The following is a 21,437-nucleotide window of genomic DNA, read 5'->3' on the forward strand; positions in this document are numbered from 1 at the left end:
GCGGTGTAGGGGTTCTCTGGGGAGGCGTGAAGGTCGCCAGGGGCGTCCGGGGACTTGATGGGGAAAGGCGTCAAAGCGCGCTTGGGGCACACGCCTAGGGACGGTTAGGGCGTGCAGGGTACCGGACAGAGACAGTTTTAGGAGGCCGCCTTGGGGGAACTGAGGGCCCCTCCTCAAGTCGCAGCAGGGTGCAGAGCAGCCAAGCCACCCGGTACTGAGAACAAAACTTCCCAGCTTCGCGCCCCGTGAGAATTGTGCCTACTTTTAAAGTAAAACCAGGCAGCATTTAGTGAATGTTGTGGTGGAAAATTTGTCCTAAGGACTTCTGCTGGAAAATGGTTTTCCCCGATGGGTCATTTGTTGTAAAGAGTAGGCTCATTTTAGAGTGCCCCTGGCCTCCACGCAATATTTACATTTGCTTTTTTCTACCTCTTTCTCTGGATCAGGAAAGATTCGTCCTTGTTTGTGTTTCCAGTCTCAAATCTGGTGATCACACAGAACTTTAGATTTGATAATATGTGCTCCGCACTTTTATTATAGTAACTTTTCATGAAGGGCATAGAGAAAGAACCAAACACACTGGGGATGTTCATGACAGACCTGCAGGTAGCAGAGGAACTCCAGACCTGGAGACCAAGGAACCCTGCTTTAGGTTTCTGTTGTTGTTGTGTTGTTTTGTCTTTGTTTTTGCTTTTTTTTTTTTTTTTTTTTTTTTTGAGACATGGTTTTAAGGTAGTCTACAATGACCTTGAATTCATTATCTCCCGCCTCAGCCTTGTGCAGTGCCACATAGGGACCATCACACCTGGTCACAATACCTGTTTTAAATCTAGCTTTATTTAGTTATAATTTCCGTCATAGAATCCATCCATTTGAAGAACAGGATTCAGTGGTTTCTAGTAAGTTTATGATCCTCATCGTAGAACAATTTCAAAGTATTCAATCACATCAAAAATAATGCTCCCTGGCGGCTAGAGGGCAGGCCCGCTCTTCACCACCACGTGACCTCAGCAATCTACTTCCTCTCCCTACAGATGTGTCCTTTCTGGACATTTATGTCAGTGGAGTCCTACACTAGCCAGCATGGTGCTGAGGCTCGCCTGTGCTGAGTGTGCGTGGGGGATTCTCCTGTCGGCTGAACAGCCCTTGCCTGGGCAGAACGCCTTGGTGTTTTTACCAAGGATGTCTTCTGAGGGGGAAGAGACAAAATCGCTTGATTGGTGAATTGGGAAGTACTGGATGGTTCTTTCTCATGGCTGCTTGAAAGATTTGATCTCTTTTATGAGAGAATTGTGCTTTTCTCAGAAGTCTACCTAACCATCCTTGACATTTTTCTTGGAAGAAAAATTAAAGATGAAGACAATTAAAATTGTCCTTTTCATGACTGTGCTTTGTGTGTCCTACACCAGAGTTGGACAGGCTCCTCCAGTCAGGGGTGGGGTGGGGGATTGTCCTGATCTTGTATAATTAGTTGCTAGGCAGCGATTCAGACCACATGGCCAAAGGGCTGCAAGGTAGAGAAAGTCCCTGCAGGGCACAGCCCCTGCTGCCATAACACAGTGGTCTGGCAGAATCAAAATCCTGCAGCTATTCCCATGATAGCCCCTGAGTCTGTGACTTAAGAAATAGAGGAAATAGCTCATTAAGTTTCATGGCTGTTTACCCAGGCATTTTAATTATTTTGTTTTGAAACATTTAAGAGAAGTTAAGTCTTTATTTATTTTTATTCTTTTGGAAAGACCAACCAAGGAGGGTGGAGGAGTCAGGGTGATACTGCTTTTCCTCAGTTAGCTTGTTTTTCATGTTCAACATAAATATATGGAGGGAAAATGTGTGCTTCAAGAGGCCATTCTTCAGAGGCAGAGGCAGAGCTGGCTGGCGCACTTGACTGAAAAAGACAAATTGTTAAAATTATGTTTTTGTATTCAGTTGGGTGACATTCCACAGCATTGTCCAGGACTGCTAGTTATCTGCTTTAACAAAGACCATTTAATAGTAACAAACAAACAAACAAGCTGCAGAGAACAGCTGGTTCCGGACTGGGTTGCTGTGGGGACCACTTCAGGAGCACGGGTTTGTATGGTTCGCCTGAACCATATGGTTTTCCTTCCCCAAGAGATACTGATCGTTTGCCCTGGGATGGGGCCAGAGCCTTAGGCATTTAAAAACCTCTCTGGATGATTCTAATGCATAGCCCAAGATACTTAATACTTAATTCAATCTCAGCAGAGAAATTAATAATTCTAATCTTTCACTGACATATCACTTTTTCACTGAGATTCTATGTGTTAACTATGTTTCCATGATGAAACACAAATTGTAGTTGTTTATAAACAATGTCCAGCCATAGTGACTGGCTCAGCACAGACAGGTGCTGGTGCTGCAAGCCTGGCCTCCGGAATTTAACCCTTGGTGACCCGTGTAAAGGTGAAGGGAGAGAAGCCCTGCACAGAGCTGTCCTCTGATCTGAGGTAGGAGCTTGTACACTCACACACGTCCACACTCTATGATAAACAAAATGAGTAAATCGCTTGTGAAAACATGTGTTGTTGATCTTTGTGCCTGCACTGTTGGTGCTCTGTTCAGAAGTTGTCTCTGTGTCCATCAGTCCAGGGCTCTTCCCTATCTCCTCTTCTACCAGCTTCAGTGTATTTGGTTTTGTCCAGGTCCTTGATCCACTTGGACTCGAGTTGTGTGCAGGATGATAAATATGGATCGATTTGCGTTCTTCTACGTGCAGACATCCAGGTAGACTATTTGTTGAAGATGCTTTCTTTTCCCCATTATATAGTTTTGGCTTCTTTATCAAAAACTAGGTATCCATAGGTGTGTAGATTTATTTATCTGGGTCTTTGATTTGATTCCATTGGCCAACCTGTCTGTTTTATGCCAATACCATATAGTTTTTGCTATTATTGCTCTATAGTAGAGCTTAAAATCAGGGATGATTCTTTTATTGTATAGGATTGTTTTAACTATCCTATTCTTTTCCATGTTAAGTTGAGTACTGTTCTTACAAGGCCTGTAAAGAATTACTCTTGGGACCCTTGTCTGCCAACTGTGTTACCTCATCCAGCATTAAGGTAAGGGGAGGTGCCTAGCTTTACTGCATCCTGGTATGCTATGTTAGATTGATCTCCCTGGGAAGCCTGCCCTTTCCTGGAGGGAAACAGAGGAGGGGTGGATGGGGAGGGAGCAGGTGGGGAGGGGAGGGAACAGAGAAGAGGGAGGGGAAACTGCCCTAAGGGTGTGATATATGAGAGAAAAAAATTAATAGAAAGATAAAGGTATTTTTTAAAAAATTCTAATATGATATATTGGCTATCTTTGTCAATCTGATACAACCTAAAATTCTCTGGAAAAAAAATATCAGTGAGGGATTATGTATATCAGATTGGCCTGTGAGCATGGCTGTGGAAGACTGTTTTGATTGCCTTAATTCCTGGAGCCTGGGCTTTGGGCTTAGAGAAAGCAAGTTGTGCTCACTGCATATGCATGCATTTTATTCTCCCTTTGCTCTTTTTTAAAAATAGATTTTAAAGATTTATTTTATTTTTAATTGTGGTTCTGAGGAGTCTCAGGTGAGCACAGCCCACAGAGACATCTGGTCTTCTGCGGCTGGAGTTGTGAGCCATCGGAGATGGGTGCTGGGAACTGTGCAAGAGCAGTATGTGCTCTTAACCACTGAGCCATCTGTCATCTCTGTCTGCTCTTCGATCCTGCTTGACTTCCCCACAATGACTGACCGCAGCCTGGAACTGTAAACCAAATAACCCTTTCTCCCAAGAGACTTTTGGTCAGGGTGTTTTGTCACAACACCCTGAAGGGTTGACATGTAATGAAGGTAGGACTATTGAAAGATGGGTGGGAAGTAGTGCGGACCTCGGGGCCTGACTCGAATGCTTCCTTTAGAAGGGACTGTTATGATGTTCTCACTGGGAGACAGCTCATTCTTGCCCCAGGAGAAGTGCTTGGCCTGTGGTGTGCAGCCACTGGTGTTTGCAGCAGTTGTGTGAAGCCATCGGTAAAACAAGCCTTCATTGAGCTACTGAGATCTGAAATAAACTCTCTGGTCTGTGTAGTTCCAGGGTCATGTATTGATGATGTTGCTAAAAGGTAAAGTTTATAAATTATTTTCTATAGATGAAATATACGTTGAATATAAAATGGGTCCATAAAATTAAGCATAGAATATATAATTTTTTATCTGTCTGTCTGTCTGTCTGTCTGTCTGTCTGTCTGTCAAGAGAGTCTCTCTACATAGCCCAAATGTACTGCAACTCACTATGTAGACTAGGCTGGTCTCAAACTCACAGAGATCCAATGCCTCTGTCACCCTATGGCTGGAATTAAAGCATACACCCTATACACCCTCATGCCTATATAAAATTTTAAATGTTTAACAGGGGATTTATGGTTTTTTTTTTTTTTTAGTTTTAGTTTTTTTTACATTTTAATCTAGTTTATTGCTATTCTACACTGACACTATTTCAGCACAATTGTTAAAGACCTTTTAGTATTTTGTCAAATTTAACTAGCCATAAAGTGTTACATCATTATCATCATGTTTTTGTGGGTTAAATTTTTGTTTGTCAGCCACCTGCAGCTCTCCGGGATGGGAGACAGTTGCATAGACAGACGGTTAGTGATGGGGTGGGCTTAGCAGACAAGCTGAAGAGCTCAGGCAAGAATGGTTGCTGAGGGGCTGGCAGTCAGAGGCCCTGTCCTTGATAAGGAGCAAGATAACCTCTGAGACCGAAAGCCACAGTCCAAAGGTGTCCATGCTCAGACTGTGGCGTCCCTTTTGCCTCACATGTTTCTAATGCAGGACTCAGAGGGGAAAGCTCAGGGCCAGTGAGCACACTCCAGCCTCCTCGCTCCTCTGAGCACTCAGCAGCTGAGAATACCGACGGGTCTCCCACCATTAGATTGCAGTGGTTGGTTTTACTGCCCCATAACATTTGGATGACACCTCTTGGCTTAGGCATTCACTGTCCAAGATAGACACATTGACAAGATAGACAGTCTTTAGGGTGACTGAGAGCCTGTCTGGCCTACACTGTCAAGTGGCTTCTGGTATAGGAAGAAGGGAAGCCCCTAAAGAGACCGCAGTCCTGGGCAGATGACTTTCCACATTCCAGACTCAGTACCAGGTTGAACACGATGAAGCGGAAGGGTCCCTAACATCAACTGACTGCTCTTCTCCTGGCAGGCCCCAATATTAGAAACTCAGAAGGAAATTACGCCAATGCACGTTTTGTGGGTTGTTTTGTTTTGTTTTGAAGTACTTTTGTTTCTTAAAATAGGTATGTGTGTGTGGGCACACATGTGCTCATGCGTGTAAGGCAGGAGGAGGGCTGTTGGGTGTCCTCCATTAGTCTCAGCCTGTTCCTTGGAGGCAGGCAGGGAGGGTCTTCTTGAAACTGGGGCTTGCATCTCAACCCTGGAGTTAACAAGTGTTTTTGAGAATGCCAGGCTTGTTACATGGGTACTGGGATCCGAACTCTGGTCTTCATGATTGTGCGGCAAGCACTCTTAACTGCAGAGTCATCTCTCCAGCCCCATCACAATATTTTCAGACAAAACTTGTTTTTGTTGATTCTTTTTCCTTATCAATTTCTCCCAGTAGCCTCTCTTCCACTTACATGTCATAAGTGTTCTCTTGTTTTCCCCTTCCTCAACAGCTCTTTGACCCTCTTCTGATCTCTGTAGTTTTTATAGCTTATAGTTCAGCTCAAAGAACTAATATATATATATATATATATATATATATATATATACATACATACATGTAAGCATTGAAAACCATGATCTTGGGGCTAGAGAAATGGCTCAGCAGGTAAGAGCACTGACTGCTCTTCCGAAGGACCTGAGTTCAGTTCCCAGCAACCACATGGTAGCTTACAACCATCTGTAATGGGATCTGATGCCCTCTTCTGGGGTGTCTAAAGAAGCTACAGTGTAGTTACATATAATAAATAAATAAATATTAAAAAAAGGAAAGCCATGAACTTTTGTTGCTACTTTGTTTCCAACCCAATTACCCAGTAAAAGAAGTCTCAAGTCAATCAGTAACAATACAAGCTACAAGCCTAGAATGGGCAGATCTCCCACTACACTGCTTTATTCCCATCTATATCATCCCATATAACTTGCAGTTTCTCCAGGCCACAAGCTTCTCTCTCTGCAGCCTCTTTCCATCCCTCGTAGCTCCTCCCCCTCCCATGATCCTTTTCTCCTCCCCCCAAACCCTCAGCCCCTCCCCCTTTCTCCTGCCCAATCATTGGCTCAAGCCTTTATTTGAAAGGTTCACAAGGCAACTCCTTATCTGCAGCCTCTGAGGAATGGAAATCGCATCAAAATACAAGCCCAGGGCTGTCCACAACAAAGATCTATCTGCCAGTGAGAGTGAACATGAGTCTGGGTCACCTTGCTTAATATACTTTCCAAATTCACCCATTTTTCTTACATATTTTGTAATTTCACTTTTCTTTATAGCTGAATGAAATCCCATTGCTTATACATTTTCATTATCTGTTCCTCTGTTGCCCGGGCATCTAAGCTGGCCCCACCTCCTTGCTATTGTGAATGATGCAGTAGTAACTCATGGGTATGCAGGGACCTCTGTGGTAGGGTGTGGAGCACATGCTTTGGAGTAGTAGCTAGGCCCTATGGTTGTTATATTTTTAATTTTTTGAAGACCCCTCATGCTGATTTCCAGAACAGCTGTGGCAGTTTATACTTGTGGTGAAGGCACGTCTTTCTCCACCAGCGTTCGTCTTGCCAGTTTTCTTGATAATAAACCAACCAGAATGATATGGTTTCTCAGATCAGTTATGATTTACATTTCCTCAAAGGCAAGAACATCAAATACTTACTGGCCATTTGTGTTTTTTCTTTTGAGAATTTTCTGTCCACTACATTTGCCCGTGTGCTGATTGGCAGTTTTCTTGGTTGCTGTTAAATTCTCAAAATTCTGTATATAATCTAGATAGTAATTTCTGTCTGAAGTGTGGCTGATAAACTCGTTTCTCCTGTTCTGTAGGCTGTCTGTTCACATTGATGCTAATTTGACTTGCTGTGCTGGAATTTGGATTTCATGTAATCCTGTTTGTACATTCTTGGAGCTGTGTCCTGTGCTATTGGGCAGCTCAGGAAGTCCTTGCTGTTTGGAATGCTCTTCCTGGACTTTCCTCTGTCTCAGATTCAGCACTTCAGGTTTTTTTTTTTTTAATTTTTATTTGTTTTTTATACATCATGTACACACAGCTACCAAATAAAATAAAAACCAAAGTATATTGTTTAGTCACAAGCATTTGTAGTTTCTAAAGTTTCTCTTAATGCCTACTTCTAGTCCACCATGGACTGGGTAAGTACCAGGGTTTTTCTCAATTTTTTTTTCATTTTATTACCCATATGCAGCCAGTTTAGAGATGCATTGATGATAAGACTGTATATTCCCTCTCCACCTGTGCACTGGAGTGCTCTGTAGGTATTTGTTAGGTCCAGTTGGTCTCTGGTGTAATTTAGCCCTGAGAATTCTTTGCTGAGTTTTAATATGGAAGACTGTCTAGATGTGAGAGTGGGGACTGAAGTCTCTTGTTATAATTGCTTCTGGACTTACATGGCATTTTATGCCTTTAGTGTTTGTTTTAGAAAATTGGAGGCCCCAAAACTTGATGTATAAAGATTTACAATGTTCATAAATGCTTAATGATTGTTTCTTTATTAATATATGGTTCCCTCATTTATTGCTCTGGATAGTATAGCTGATCTTTGCTACTTTGAGGGTTCTTCTTTTTCCCACCCTTTATCTCCAGTTTCCTGCCCTAGATAGGAGAGAAACAAGGGGAGAGGGGAGAGAGGAATTAGGAAAATCCCTGAACCTAATTCATTTCTTTTTGTTTCTTCTTTGACCACGACTACTAGCAAACCACAACCAACCTTCTTAAATGATCAATAACCACTGACCCCCACCTCTTGGGACCCTTGAATTTATGGACCTTTTGTAAAATTCCCAGAATTCCAGACATGGCACAATCACGGAAACTATCTGCAGCTGGCAAAACCATGCTCCCGCTAAAGCAGGAGGCAAATCATGCTCAGCCGCTTTGGGCAGTCACCACGTCCCTGTCCCAGAGATTAAAACAAAAGCACGCTCTTATAATATTTCTTGTGTTGGTTTAAAAGAAACTAAAATCCTATAATTCCCAGTGTAGACTAGTTTTGGTTTGAAGTCTTTATCAGGTATAAGAATAGCTACTCCTGACTAGTTTCAGCTTCTGATTGTTTGGGAGGTTTATTTTGTATACCTTGACACTCAGTTTTGGGACATCTTTGTTATCAAAGTTTGTTTCTTGGGGACAACAGATAGTTGGTTACTGTAGTAACTGTCTCTTTGTATGGTGAGTTGAGTTCATTTTCTCTTAAGGCTGCTGTAGAGAGGATCTGCTGTTTCCTAAGGTCTCGTTAGGTGATGTTTGGGTTGGGTAGATTATTGATATTTCTCCACTCCTCTCCTCATTAATTTTGGGGGATTGCTGGTTTTTGAGACAGGATCATTTTTTGGGGGGGGAGGTGTTGTCGTTTTTTGTTTTTTTTTGAGACAGGGATTCTCTCTGTAGCTCTGGTTGTCCTGGAACTCCCTCTGTACACCGGGCTGACCTTGAACTCTGAGATCTGTCTGCCTCTGTGTCCTGAGTGCTGGAATTAAATGTATGCATCCCTACTGCCCAGTGAGACAGAGTCTTATTAGCCCAGGCTCAGACTCAATATAGAGATGAAGCTGGCCTTGGACTTCTGATCCTCCTGTGCTGGGATCCCAAGTGCTGGGATCACAGTGGCCTCTGTTATAGGTGGCTCTACCCTCAGTGATTTTAATATCATAGATTACTCTACATTATTTTTGCCATTTTCACTTTTATGATCATTGGTGATTTAGCAATTGGTATTAACCAACTTGCCTTAGTCACTATTCTATTGCTGAGAAGAGACACACAACTAAGGCAACTTTTATAAAGGAAAGTATTTAACTGGGGCTGGCTTACAGTCTCGGGGCTTTAGTCCATTATCATGGCATGGTGGCATGGTGGCAGGGGGGCATGGTGGCAGGGGGCATGGTGGCAGGAGGGCATGGTGGCAGGGGGCATGGTGGCAGGGGGCATGGTTGCAGGGGGCATGATGGCAGGGGGCATGGTGGCAGGGGGCATGGTGGCAGGGGGCATGGTGGCAGGGGGCATGGTGGCAGGGGGGCATGGTGGCAGGGGGCATGGTGGCCGGGGGACATGGTGGCCGGAGGGCATGGTGGCAGGGGGCATGGTGGCAGGGGACATGGTGGCAGGGAGCATGGTGGCGAGGGGCATGGTGGCGGGGGGCATGGTGGCGGGGGGCATGGTGGCCAAAGGGCATGGTGGCAGGGGACATGGTGGCAGGGGGCATGGTGGCAGGGGGCATGGTGGCAGGGGGCATGGTGGCAGGGGACATGGTGGCAGGGGGCATGGTGGCAGGGGACATGGTGGCAGGGGGCATGGTGGCAGGGGGCATGGTGGCGGGGGGTATGGTGGCAGGGGACATGTGGCGGGGGGCATGGTGGCAGGGGGACATGGTGGCGGGGGGCATGGTGGCAGGGGACATGGTGGCAGGGGGCAGGGGGGCAGGGGAGCATGGTGGCAGGGGGCATGGTGGCGGGGGGCATGGTGGCAGGGGGCATGGTGGCCGGAGGGCATGGTGGCAGGGGGTATGGTGGCAGGGGACATGGTGGCAGGGAGCATGGTGGCAGGGGGCATGGTGGCAGGGGGCATGTTGGTGGGGGGCATGGTGGCAGGGGGGCATGGTGGCAGGGGGCAGAGGGGCAGGGGGCAGGGGGGCAGGAGGGCATGGTGGCCGGGGGACATGGTGGCAGGGGGGCATGGTGGCAGGGGGACATGGTAGCAGGGGACATGGTGGCAGGGGGGCATGGTGGCCGGAGGGCATGGTGGCAGGGGGCATGGTGGCAGGGGACATGGTGGCAGGGGGCATGGTGGCAGGGGACATGGTGGCAGGGGGCATGGTGGCAGGGGACATGGTGGCAGGGGGCATGGTGGCAGGGGACATGGTGGCAGGGGGGCATGGTGGCAGGGGGGCATGGTGGCAGGGGGCATGGTGGCAGGGGAGCATGGTGGCCGGAGGGCATGGTGGCCGGGGGGCATGGTGGCAGGGGACATGGTGGCAGGGGGGCATGGTGGCCGAAGGGCATGGTGGCAGGGGGGCATGGTGGCAGGGGGACATGGTGGCCGGAAGGCATGGTGGCGGGGGGCATGGTGGCAGGGGGACATGGTGGCAGGAGGGCATGGTGGCAGGGGGCATGGTGGCAGGGGGGCATGGTGGCAGGGGGACATGGTGGCAGGGGGCATGGTGGCAGGGGGACATGGTGGCAGGGGGCAGGGGGGCAGGGGAGCATGGTGGCTGGAGGGCATGGTGGCCGGGGGGCATGGTGGCAGGGGACATGGTGGCCGAAGGGCATGGTGGCAGGGGGGCATGGTGGCAGGGGGACATGGTGGCCGGAGGGCATGGTGGCCGGGGGGCATGGTGGCAGGGGACATGGTTGCAGGGGGGCATGGTGGCAGGGGACATGGTGGCCGAAGGGCATGGTGGCAGGGGGGCATGGTGGCAGGGGGACATGGTGGCCGGAGGGCATGGTGGCCGGGGGGCATGGTGGCAGGGGGGCATGGTGGCAGGGGGACATGGTGGCAGGGGGCATGGTGGCAGGGGGACATGGTGGCAGGGGGCATGGTGGCAGGGGGGCATGGTGGCAGGGGGGCATGGTGGCAGGGGGCATGGTGGCAGGGGACATGGTGGCAGGGGGGCATGGTGGCAGGGGACATGGTGGCAGGGGGCATGGTGGCAGGGGGTATGGTGGCAGGGGGCATGGTGGCAGGGGGGCATGGTGGCAGGGGCCATGGTGGCAGGGGGACATGGTGGCAGGGGGCATGGTGGCAGGGGGCATGGTGGCAGGGGGCGTGGTGACCGGGGGAGGGGGCATGGTGGCAGGGGGCATGGTGGCAGGTGGAAGTGGTGCTGGAGAAGTATTTGAGAGTTCTATATCCTGTTGCACATGCAGCAGGGAGGGTGGGAGACTAGATATGACATAGGCGTTTAAAACCTTAAAGCCCACCCCCAGTGACACACTTCCTCCAAGAGGCCACACCTCCCAATCCTTCTCAAGCAGTGTTACTCCTTGTTGGCTAAGCATTCAAAGCTTTGGGGACATTCTTTTTTTTTTCTCCTTTTTTTTTCTTTCCGAGACAGGGTTTCTCTGTGTAGCCCTGGCTGTCCTAGAACTCACTCTGTAGACCAGGCTGGCCTTGATCTCAGAAATCTGCCCACCTCTGCCTCCCAAGTACTGGGATTAAAGGCGTACACCACCACCGCCCAGCTTTGGGGGATATTCTTATTCAAACCACCATACAACTTAAAGTATATTTATGTAGTTTGGTGTGGGGTGAATGCCACAATTTTATTTAAAAAATTTTTTTGCGACAGAATTTCTCTGTATAATAGTCCTATATGTCCTGGAACTTACTCTGTAGACCAGGTTGCCCTCCAACTCACAGAGATCCACCTGCCCCTGCCCCTGCCCCTGCCCCTGCCCCTGCCCCTACCCCTGCCTGCCACGATTAAAGATAAGTGCCACCATCACCCAGCAAGGTTTGTGGCATTCTTATTCAAACTACCACACAACTTAAAGTATACACACACACACACACACACACACACACAAAACAAACCACATCACAGACACACAAAGAACATAAACATGTAAACAGCATGACTCCTCCAAATATTATCATGGTGCCTCAGCTGCCACATGCAGCGAGTCTGACATGAGCTGAATGCTGGATGAACTCAAAAGTTTATTCGCAAAAAAAACGATAATGGAGTAAGGCAATTAATTCAGATGCAGAGAAGAGTTGAGGAATAGAGATGATAAAGTCAGCAAAGAAACTGAGATCTAGGGAAAGTGCATTCTTTTTTAAAAATTATTTTACTTATTTACATTTCAAATGTCTCCCTTCCCAGTCTCCCCTCTGCAACCCACCCTGCCCCCTCCCCCCTCCCCTTTGCCTCTAAGAGGGTGCTCCTCTACCCACCCACCCAGTCCCAGCTCACCCCTCCAGCATCCCCCTTCTCTGGGGCATCCAGCCTCCACAGGACCAAGCACCCCCTTCCCATTGATGCCAGACAAGGCCATCCTCTGCTGCATATGCAGCTGGAGCCGTGGACCCACCCATGTGTACTCTTTGGTTGGTGTTTTAGTTTCTGGGAGCTCGTGGGGGGGGGGGTCCAGTTAGTTGATACTCTTGTTCTTCCTATGGGGTTGCAATCTCCTTCAGCTCCTTCAGTCTTTCCCCTCACTCTTCCATTGGGGTCCCTGGGCTCAGTCCAAGGGTTGGCTGTGAGTATCTGCATCTGCCTTAGTCAGGTGCTGGCAGAGCCTCTCAGAGGACAGCTATACCAGGCTACTGTCTGCAAGCACTTCTTGGCATCAGCAAAAGTGTCCCTATTTGGTGTCTGCAGATGGGATGGGTCACATAGTGGGGCGGTCTCTGGATGGCCTTTCCTTCAGTCTCTGTTCCAGTTTTTGTTCCTGTGTTTCTTTTAGACAGGAACAATTCTGGGTTAAAAATTTTGAGATGAGTGGGTGGCCCCATCCCTCAACTGGGGGCTGAGCCTACCTGCAGGAGGTCTCTTCAGGTCCCATCTCCCCGCTGTTAGGCATTCTGGCTAATGTCTTCCCCATTGAGTCCTGGGAGCCTCGCACATCCCTGGTGTCTGAGACTTTCTAGGGACTTCCATTCCCCACCCCACACTGCTGCATATTTCTATTCATTCTCTTGGCCCTCTGAGCTCCTCTCCTGTCTCTTCTCATACCTGGTCCTGCTCCCCCTTTTTCCTCCTCCTCCCCTCTCCCACCCAGATCCCTCTCTCCCTCCCAAAAGAATACATTTTTTAATAGAAATATTGTAAATGTAAAACTCAGTGATTTCAAGGAAAAAAAAATCCTGGAAAGCATTGCCAATAACTTCTTCACGAAGACTTCTTCTTCACAAAGGAGGAGAGACTGTTGAAGGACAGGGTGGAGATAACAGGCACTGAGATGGCAACAAAGGAAAAGCGAGCATAGCAATAATACCAAGAACTCTGGGACACAATGAAGACTGAACCTAAGAACCCAGGAGTAGAAGGAGGAGCTGAAGTAAAAACTACAGGATAAAAAACCCAGTCAGTAAAATTATAACAGAAACTTTCTCAGATCTCTAAAAACAAATGGTCATCCAAACAACATATAGAATCCTAACAAGACATGACCAGAGAAGAACTTCTTCAAGACACATCAGAGTCAAGATGCCAAATCTGTAGAACAAAACCACAATCTAGGGAAAGCTAGAAAGGAGAAATGCCAACTCACCAAGGAAAAGCCACCAGAATAACACTGGTTCTTGCAACACTGTTTCTTTTCAACTGAAAGCCAGGAAGGCATGGAGTGGTACGGCTCAGTACCTGAGAGTGCGTGCCAACCAACTGGCTGCACCCAGAGAAGTTGTCCTTCAGAGTCATCGAGAATAGAGAGATTTTTAAGACAAGCACAAACTAAGGCATTTCATGACCACCCTGACAGAAAACACAGAGGAAGAAGAAAGAGTCTTAATTGTGAAAGCACAGGAGGGAACTTTTTTTTTCTTCTGTTTGTCATTGTTTTTGAGAAAGGGTTTCACTGTGTAGCACTAGCTGGCGTAGAGTTCCATATGTAGAACAGGATGGCTTCAAATTCAAAGAGATCCACTTGCCTCTGCCTTCCAAGTATTGGGATTAAAGGTGCAGACCGCCAGGACTGGCCTAAGAAAGAATAAATGTCATGGTGTCACAAGTGAGCAGAGGCAATTTATGAAAGGATCGATTGTATTCATTTTGAGAAACCAGGAAATGGCCACATCTAATAGGGGATAAATAAAAACAAGTAATGATCCAACCAATAGACAACAGCCAAATATGTGAATACTCAGATCTCTAGCAATAGCTCAGAGAATCTAGATGATCTTAGCTTTCTAATTGAAAGATAAAGACTGGATTATTGGATTAAAAAGCAAGATGCAAGCCAAGCATGGTGGCTCACGCCTGTAATCCCAGCACTTGGGAGGCAGAGGCAGGCGGATTTCTGAGTTTGAGGCCAGCCTGGTCTACAGAGTGAGTTCCAGGACAGCCTGGGCTATACAGAGAAACCCTGTCTCTAAAAACCAAAAAATAAATAAATAAATAAATAAAGCAAGATGCAATAGTCTGCTGTGTTTTAGAGGCACAGAGAGGAACATGAAAGGATGGAATTCAACATACCAAGTAGACAGAAGCCAAACACACATGGTGGTTGAAGCTGCTCTGGTGTCTGGTACAGTAATAGTGGTGACTTCCGTGCCCCATACTCATCTATAGCTAGGTTAACTAGGCTAAAAAAATAAATGAATAAATAAATTAATCTGGACTCGGGTATACCGTCCCCACCTTAGGTTTTTTTGTGGTAATTCTAGGTTCTTTCTTCTCTTCTTTCCTTCCTTCCTTCCTCCCTCCCTCCCTCCTTCCCTCCCTCCCTTCTTTCTTTTTTCTTTCTTTCTTTCTTTTTTTCTTTCTTTCTTTCTTTCTTTCTTTCTTTCTTTCTTTCTTTCTTTCTTTCTTTCTTTCTTTCTTTCTTTCTCTCTTTCTTTCTTATGTTTTATTTATATATTTATGAATATTTTGCCTGCATTTATGTCTCTGTATCACCTACCTGGTGTGCATAGAAGCCAGAAAAGAACATTAGAACACTTGTACTGAAGTTACAGACAGTTGTGAGGCACCATGTGGGTGCTGGGAATTGAACCCAGGTCCTCTGGAAAAGTAGCTAGTACTCTTAATTACTGAACCATCTCTGTAGCCCCACCCTTTTTTTCTTCCTTGAGATAGGGTCTCACTATGCAGCCCTGGCTAAATTGAATTCTAAATGAATTCAGACAAGGCGAGAGTGAATCAGACAAGGCTAGCTTCGTGCCTCTGTCTACTGATTGTTGGGATTATAGGTGTGCATTATTATGTCATGCTCATTTTTTAAATTAAAAAGGTCAGGATAATATTTTGGGTAATTTTTCTCATAATCTGTATTTTGTTGATTATATTTTCATAGTGATATTCAGCATATTTTTATAACTGTGAAATGAAATTAATTTGATAGTTAACTATGGAGGTTTGGTAAGATTTGGGTTCTTTTTTTTTCCTAATTTTTAAAAAATATGTATAAAATACTAAACCTATTGTCCCAGCCTTCTTTTTTGTAGTTCCAGGCTCTGAGCTGGGCCTTGTGTATGTGGCGTATATACTGTACTTACAGTGCTAAACATTCCAGCGTGGTTTTTGCTTTTTAAAAAATGTATGCAGTACTGGTCCTGGTGGCACAAGCCTTTCATCCCAGTTCTCAGGCCATGGTCAGCAGATTTCTGTGAGACTGAGGCCAGCTTGGTCTACATGATGAGTTCCAGAACAGCCAGGACTACATAGCAATACCCTGTCTCAACAAACAAACAAACAAACCAACCAACAAACAAACCCAAAATAAACCTATCCACAAAGTGTTATAGTCTAACACTGTTAGGGGTATTAAAAATTCAGATAATTTTGTTGCTCTCTGTAAACAAATGACCCATAGGTGTGTGCATGTGACTGCACTGTCCTCAGAGGCCAGAAGAGGGCATCTGATCCCATGAAGCTGGACACACAGGGGCAGTTATGAGCTGCCTGATGGGGGCGCTGGGAACCACTGCAAGAAGAGTGTGTGCTGCTAACTGCAGAGACGTCGTCTCTCCAGCCTTTAAAATGGTAAAACAATTAATGTTAGTATTCCTTCTTCATTTATTAGCTCAACTACTTTGAAAAAGAGAACCCCTTCATTTGGTTCATACTCAGAGGTATGCATTCTGTTGGAACAGCAGGGTGAATGCTTATTTTTGGGTTTTATTTATAAAGTCTTCACTGCATAAGGGTTTGCTCTGCTGTTTGGGATAATGGAGATGGGTAGGTGTAATCGCACAGTTACGTGCATGTGCTTAAAGCCACTGAGCTTCCAACCTAAAGGTGGCTAAGATAGTCAGTTTTCTGTTGTTGTTTTTACCATAGTAAAAAGAAAAAAAAATAGATCCTCTTGTATATGTCAAAGGTGACTGAATTTGTTTTTGTCTATTTTGACCATAATTATGAACTCACAGATGTCAACAGATTGGCTGTTACATTTCTTTCAGATTGATCGTTTTCAAGCCAGTCCATTTGTGACCTGTGACATCTCTCCTAGCTTGTTCATGAAGCCTTAGATACTGACATGACTAGTTCATGGCTTCCTTGTCTGGTGGGACAAAATGTCCCATGCTTGTCTTGAAGCTTTTCTGTCTGGGGGTGAAGTAGCCAGTTCTCCGAGGAACTCCAGTTTCTAGTAGCTGGAAGGGGGAGTTAGAAGGTCTAGTCATAAAGACTGTAATCTTGGCTACTGAAGAACATGAGGTAAGGGGGGGGGGCTGCAAGTTCAAGGCCAGCCTGGGCAACTTAGTGCAATCTGGTCTCGAAATCTAAAACTCAATGAATAATAATAGACAGATTAGTAAGTTCAGTCCTAAATTCAGTTTCCAGCAAAACACACACACACACACACAGTCTGCTATGGAGTCTTCCTCACTGCAGTACAAATGACTTTTCGCAGTTCTTTCAAGGACCTGGCAGATACCATTCTAGACACAAAGATAAGAACTCAGGTCACAGCATTCAGTGGATGCCTCAGTGTGGGCATAGGCCACTAAGGGCTGCCTAAGGTCCCTCTGGTGAGTTAGTTTATAATGAAAGGGCTTCGAGTGTACTGATGTCCTTACAAAACTAAACGAAAGTTCTGACCCATTCCTGTTTTTGTCTGGAAGGACAAGATTTCTTCTGTCTAAAAATTTGTTTTGGATTGTGTCTATGGAGGTGCTTGCTCCCGCTGCCGGTGATGTCCGCCTGGACCCGTGGGTGCCTGGGTTTCCCTGGCTGAGCTGCAGGGAGCTCTTCATGTGTTACCACATTTGACAGCTGGAGCCTTTGCTGAAACATGTTTGTTTTTCATAGAATTCCTTCAACCATTTGCTGGTGGAGTTAGCTTTGTAACCTTCATTTAATTTATATTTAAATTCTATTCCAGGCGGTTTGAGAGACAGAGTCTCACTATGTTACTTAGGATGGTCTGAAACTCCTGGCTATAAACAATCCTGCCTGAACTTCCCAAGTAACTGAGACTACAGGTGAGCCCAGGCTATTTTTATTTTAAAGTTAACTTTGGTGTTTATTTTTGCCTCCTTATAAGGGGATAAAGAAGTCAGGCCCCAAATCCTTAAAGAAAAACGCATTGCCTTAGACATTGAATAAGACCATGTACTTTTGTTTATTTGGTTCTTTTGTTTGTTCGTTCGTTTGTTGCAGAGCTGGCTTCAAGTTTGCTAATATAGCCGAGGACAATCAGGAGCGCTTTTGCTCTCTCCACCTCCCCAGTGCTGAGGCTGCACATGTGTGGCATCTTGGGCAGCTTGAATTAAATCTTAGACATAGTTAAAAGTCGCTAAAAACACGGAGGTGACAAATGTAAGACACAATGTTTTTTCCGGTTTCCCTTTAGGCAGTAGCTATACTTTTGTTGTGTGTTTAAGATAAGATCTGGCTATACAGCCCAGGCTGGCCTCGAACTCATGGAAGTTTCTTGCCTTAGCTTCCTGGAGTGCTGAGTTAGAGGGATGTGACACCGTGCCTGGCATGGTTTTTGTGTCGCTTTTCCTTTTCTGCCTTTTGCTGGCCCTTGGCACTGCCCCATATGGTGTCTGTCTCACACGTGCCTCGTAGCCTGTAGGTTGTCAGGCAGCGTCACAGCTACGGGGAAAGCCTGGATCCCATGCGCCCAGGAGCATTGACTGTAGACGACTATTTTGACAAATGATCCTTGCATTCGCAAGTACTTCCATAGACACAGTGGGGATGAAGGTAAGACTCACAAGCGTTAGATAAAGTGCTTTCTAATCTACTACCTGTTTATCCATTCTCTAACCTTGTGAGTTACAAGGACAATGCGATTGTCTTTATCTGACAGTTTTTAAAATGGGGCATCGAGAAATTATGCTGAATGAAGGAGGATGCATAAAACATGTGACCGGGGCCAAGCTGAGAGAGAAGCTGTCAAAACCTCATCTGCGTTTGTCTACTGGTTTCTATTTCTGGGGTGGTTTTATAAATCCACTGCATTCTGGCTGTTATTACGGGGATGGGGTGGGGAGCTGTGGCGTGCACCCTAGGCCTCCGAAGGATTTCAGCTGCCTTACTCCCTTGCGGTAGATCCACCCAGTGACTGACTGTTCCAGTCCCAGCTGGTTAGAATGAATACCTTATCTAGGGTAGATAGCCAGGCTCCCTCTACAGCACATTGGGTTGAAATCAGTCAGTTTTTCTTGCTCTTAAAACAATTGATGTGTACGGCCACTGCTGAGCCACAGACACACTCAGGAGGAAAACTGGTGTAGAGCAGAGACCAAAGCAAGTGGGTTTCCCATCCAGGGCGACAGAGCTCAGTCCTCTGACCCAGCTCTATCCTCTGCTCTCAGACAGTATGCAGTTGAGGAAGTATCTTTTACAAGATGCAGTACTCCATCATCCAACACACCTGACAATGCATCCTCAGATAGCATGTGTCGGGGTTGGAAGTAAGGTTATGTGGTGGATTTGTGACACGGGAATGGGCACATGTGATTCTGGTGTTCCACAAGAGGGGAACCTGGCATGCTAACACATGTGGGAAGGAACACAGGCATGTCTGTGGCCTTCCTCCGTTTCTGAGGAATAGTTACAGTAAGTGATGTTTCCATGCCTTGGATGTATTTCTGAAGACAAACGACGTTGTTGTGCTTTATAGAACCTTGGCCTTGCTGGCCCAAGAAGCAGGCTAAGGAGTTGTCGTGACGAAAACAGGTCTTGTGCAAATTGCACTCATGCGTTCAGCTGTAAGAATCCTCTGGGTTTTCCTTCAGTTCTTGGGTATTGCTTTCTAAGTTCAGCCCCTTTTACACCAGTGGTTTTGTTGTTGTTGGTGTTATTTTCCTCTAGGTTTTTTGTGACACTGATAGAGATAGAGGACTTCAGGTTTTGATACAAAACCTGGAAGGATCTTTCATCCTTTAGAACTTTCCCAGCATTAAGAAGCTTTCTTCAGTGAGTATTTTGTTCTCACTTCTAAGAAGGACTGAAGCACTCACACTTTGGTCTTCCTTCTTGAGCTTCATGCAGTGTGTGAATTGTATTTTGGGTATTCAGGGCTTCTGGGCTAATATCCACTTATCAATGAGTGCAGAAAATACCATGTGTTTTCTTTTGTAATTGGGTTACCTCACTCAGGATGATAGTTTCTGGTTCCATCCATTTGGCTAAGAATTTCACGAATTCATCGTTTTTAATAGCTGAATAGTACTCCATTGTGTAAATGTACCACATGTTCTGTATCCATTCCTATGCTGAAGGACAGGACTGAAGGAACTGAAGGGGTTTTCATCCCCATAGGAAGAACAACAATATCAACCAACCAGAGCCCCAGAGCTCCCAGCTACCAACCAGGGAATACACATGGAGGGACCCATGGCTCCAGCTACATATGTAGCAGAGGATGGCCTTGTTAGGCATCAATGGGAAGAGAGGTCTGTGGTCCTATGAAGATCTGATAGATGCCCCAGAGTAGGGAAATCGAGGAAGGGAGTGGGTGAGTGGGTAGAGGAACACCTTCATAGAAGCAGGGGGAGAGGGGATGGGATAGGGGGATTTCCAGGAGGGGGAAACCGGGTAAGGGGATAACACTTGAAATTTAAATAAATTAAAAGAAAGGAAGGAAGAAGGAAGGAAGAAAGGAAGGAAAGAAAGAAAGAAAGAAAGAAAGAAAGACAGAAAGAAAGAAAGAAAGAAAGACAGAAAGAAGGAAAGAAGTTTTCTTCAGGCTTCGCTGTTTGACTCACTGACAGGAACTGACAGGAAAGACTACATCACACTTAACACTACAGGGGCCCAGGCATCTCCTTCTTAGAAGATGTCATGGTCTCCTTGGTGACTGTGGTGGTTCACCAGCTCCTCCATGGTCCAGAGCACTGTGGGGTTTCTTCCTGAGCAGAGTTACACTTGGGAGTCCTGTTGAGTTGTTTAGAGGGTCCCTGGCAGCCCCTCACTGCTCTCTTGTATCTGAGCTTCTTAAGACACTAGAAACTAGAGTTCAGAGACACATTTTATTTAGAGACACATGCTTCCCTCAGGCCAACAACAAGGTTTGGAGGTACTGTCATCTACTAAGCATGTGTCAATCACCATGGTGGTCAAGGCAAAGTGTCCCTGTGGCATACGCCCCACCCTTTCTTGTGGTGTCTTCCACTCTCCATGGTGACAACGTCCAATGCATGGCATTTGCCCAGCGACAGTGACAAATTCAAGGGTCCCCAAAGACGAAGACTCTTGTTCATAGTGAGAAGCCACACAGGCTATCCTACCAGGTAGAAGCAGCCAAGACCACTGCAGGGGCAGCTGGAGAGCGTTAGTGAGTGATGTGTAACACATTTCTCAGGGACTTTTCAGCGACCATAACCAGTGGGTCTCACTGCTGCCATTTAAGCCAGTCTGAAATAATTTTTATAGTGTTTTCATCATAAAATCATAAAATATTCTCATGCATACAGAGTTTGGGAATTCATTTACTTCTTTTAACTTTTGGGCCACTAATTCTAGGTTCAAATATTTAGTCAGTGTGTCTCTGTACTGGCAGGCAATTCATGGTTTCCACATTATTTCTTGTACTTGCAGTAACCTTGAGAGGAAATGTTTCTGCTGTTGAATTTCTGGTTTGCAGATAAGACATTCTCAGCAATCACGATATCTTTAGTATTTAGAGAAAGCAGGGTGGGCTAACATCTATGACTTTGCATCTAGGGAAACTTCCATATTGGATCTGTTGCGCCCAGAAAAGACATTAAACTCAAAATTCAGCTTTAAGAACAGCTAATGATAATTCCTATCTGTGAAATAATTTTATGTCTTCAAAGCACACTTGAACCTATGCTGCTAGTACACTGATAATCATCGGCCTAAGGTTCAGATGGGTGGAGAAGCCGGGCACAGGTGTATGGTACCTAAAGGATGTAGGCAGAAGAAAGTGTTGCCAGGACACGGGAGGAGGATAATGGCTGACAGACGACGCAGCGTGGAAGCCCTCAGGACAGAATCACCCTCAGGACAGAATCACCCCCTGCCTCAGAAACCAAGATGGCTCTTCATGATCAGATCTTCGCCAGGGAGCATCTCATAAATCTTGGTGTTCTGTACAGAACCATAGGGTCTAATGACACATA

The 21,437-nt window shown here is 46.1% G+C and overlaps 1 long non-coding RNA gene across 3 annotated transcripts in view; it reads left to right on the forward strand.

Moving 5' to 3' along the window:
- LOC127687355 (uncharacterized) overlaps positions 1–21,437 on the forward strand; it is a 118,648-nt gene that overhangs the window by 1,740 nt on the left and 95,471 nt on the right. The window contains exon 1 of one of the 3 annotated variants that reach the window (XR_007978376.1): positions 3,022–3,083. The exons of 1 other annotated variant lie outside the window; for it this stretch is intronic. This is a non-coding gene — a long non-coding RNA (uncharacterized LOC127687355). Of the gene's footprint in view, positions 1–3,021; positions 3,084–17,226; positions 17,322–21,437 lie in introns of those variants that run through there. One more of the 3 variants, XR_007978377.1, reaches the window with a different exon arrangement.

Source organism: Apodemus sylvaticus, chromosome 6, assembly GCF_947179515.1.
Source record: "Apodemus sylvaticus chromosome 6, mApoSyl1.1, whole genome shotgun sequence".
Lineage (NCBI taxonomy): Eukaryota > Metazoa > Chordata > Mammalia > Rodentia > Muridae > Apodemus > Apodemus sylvaticus.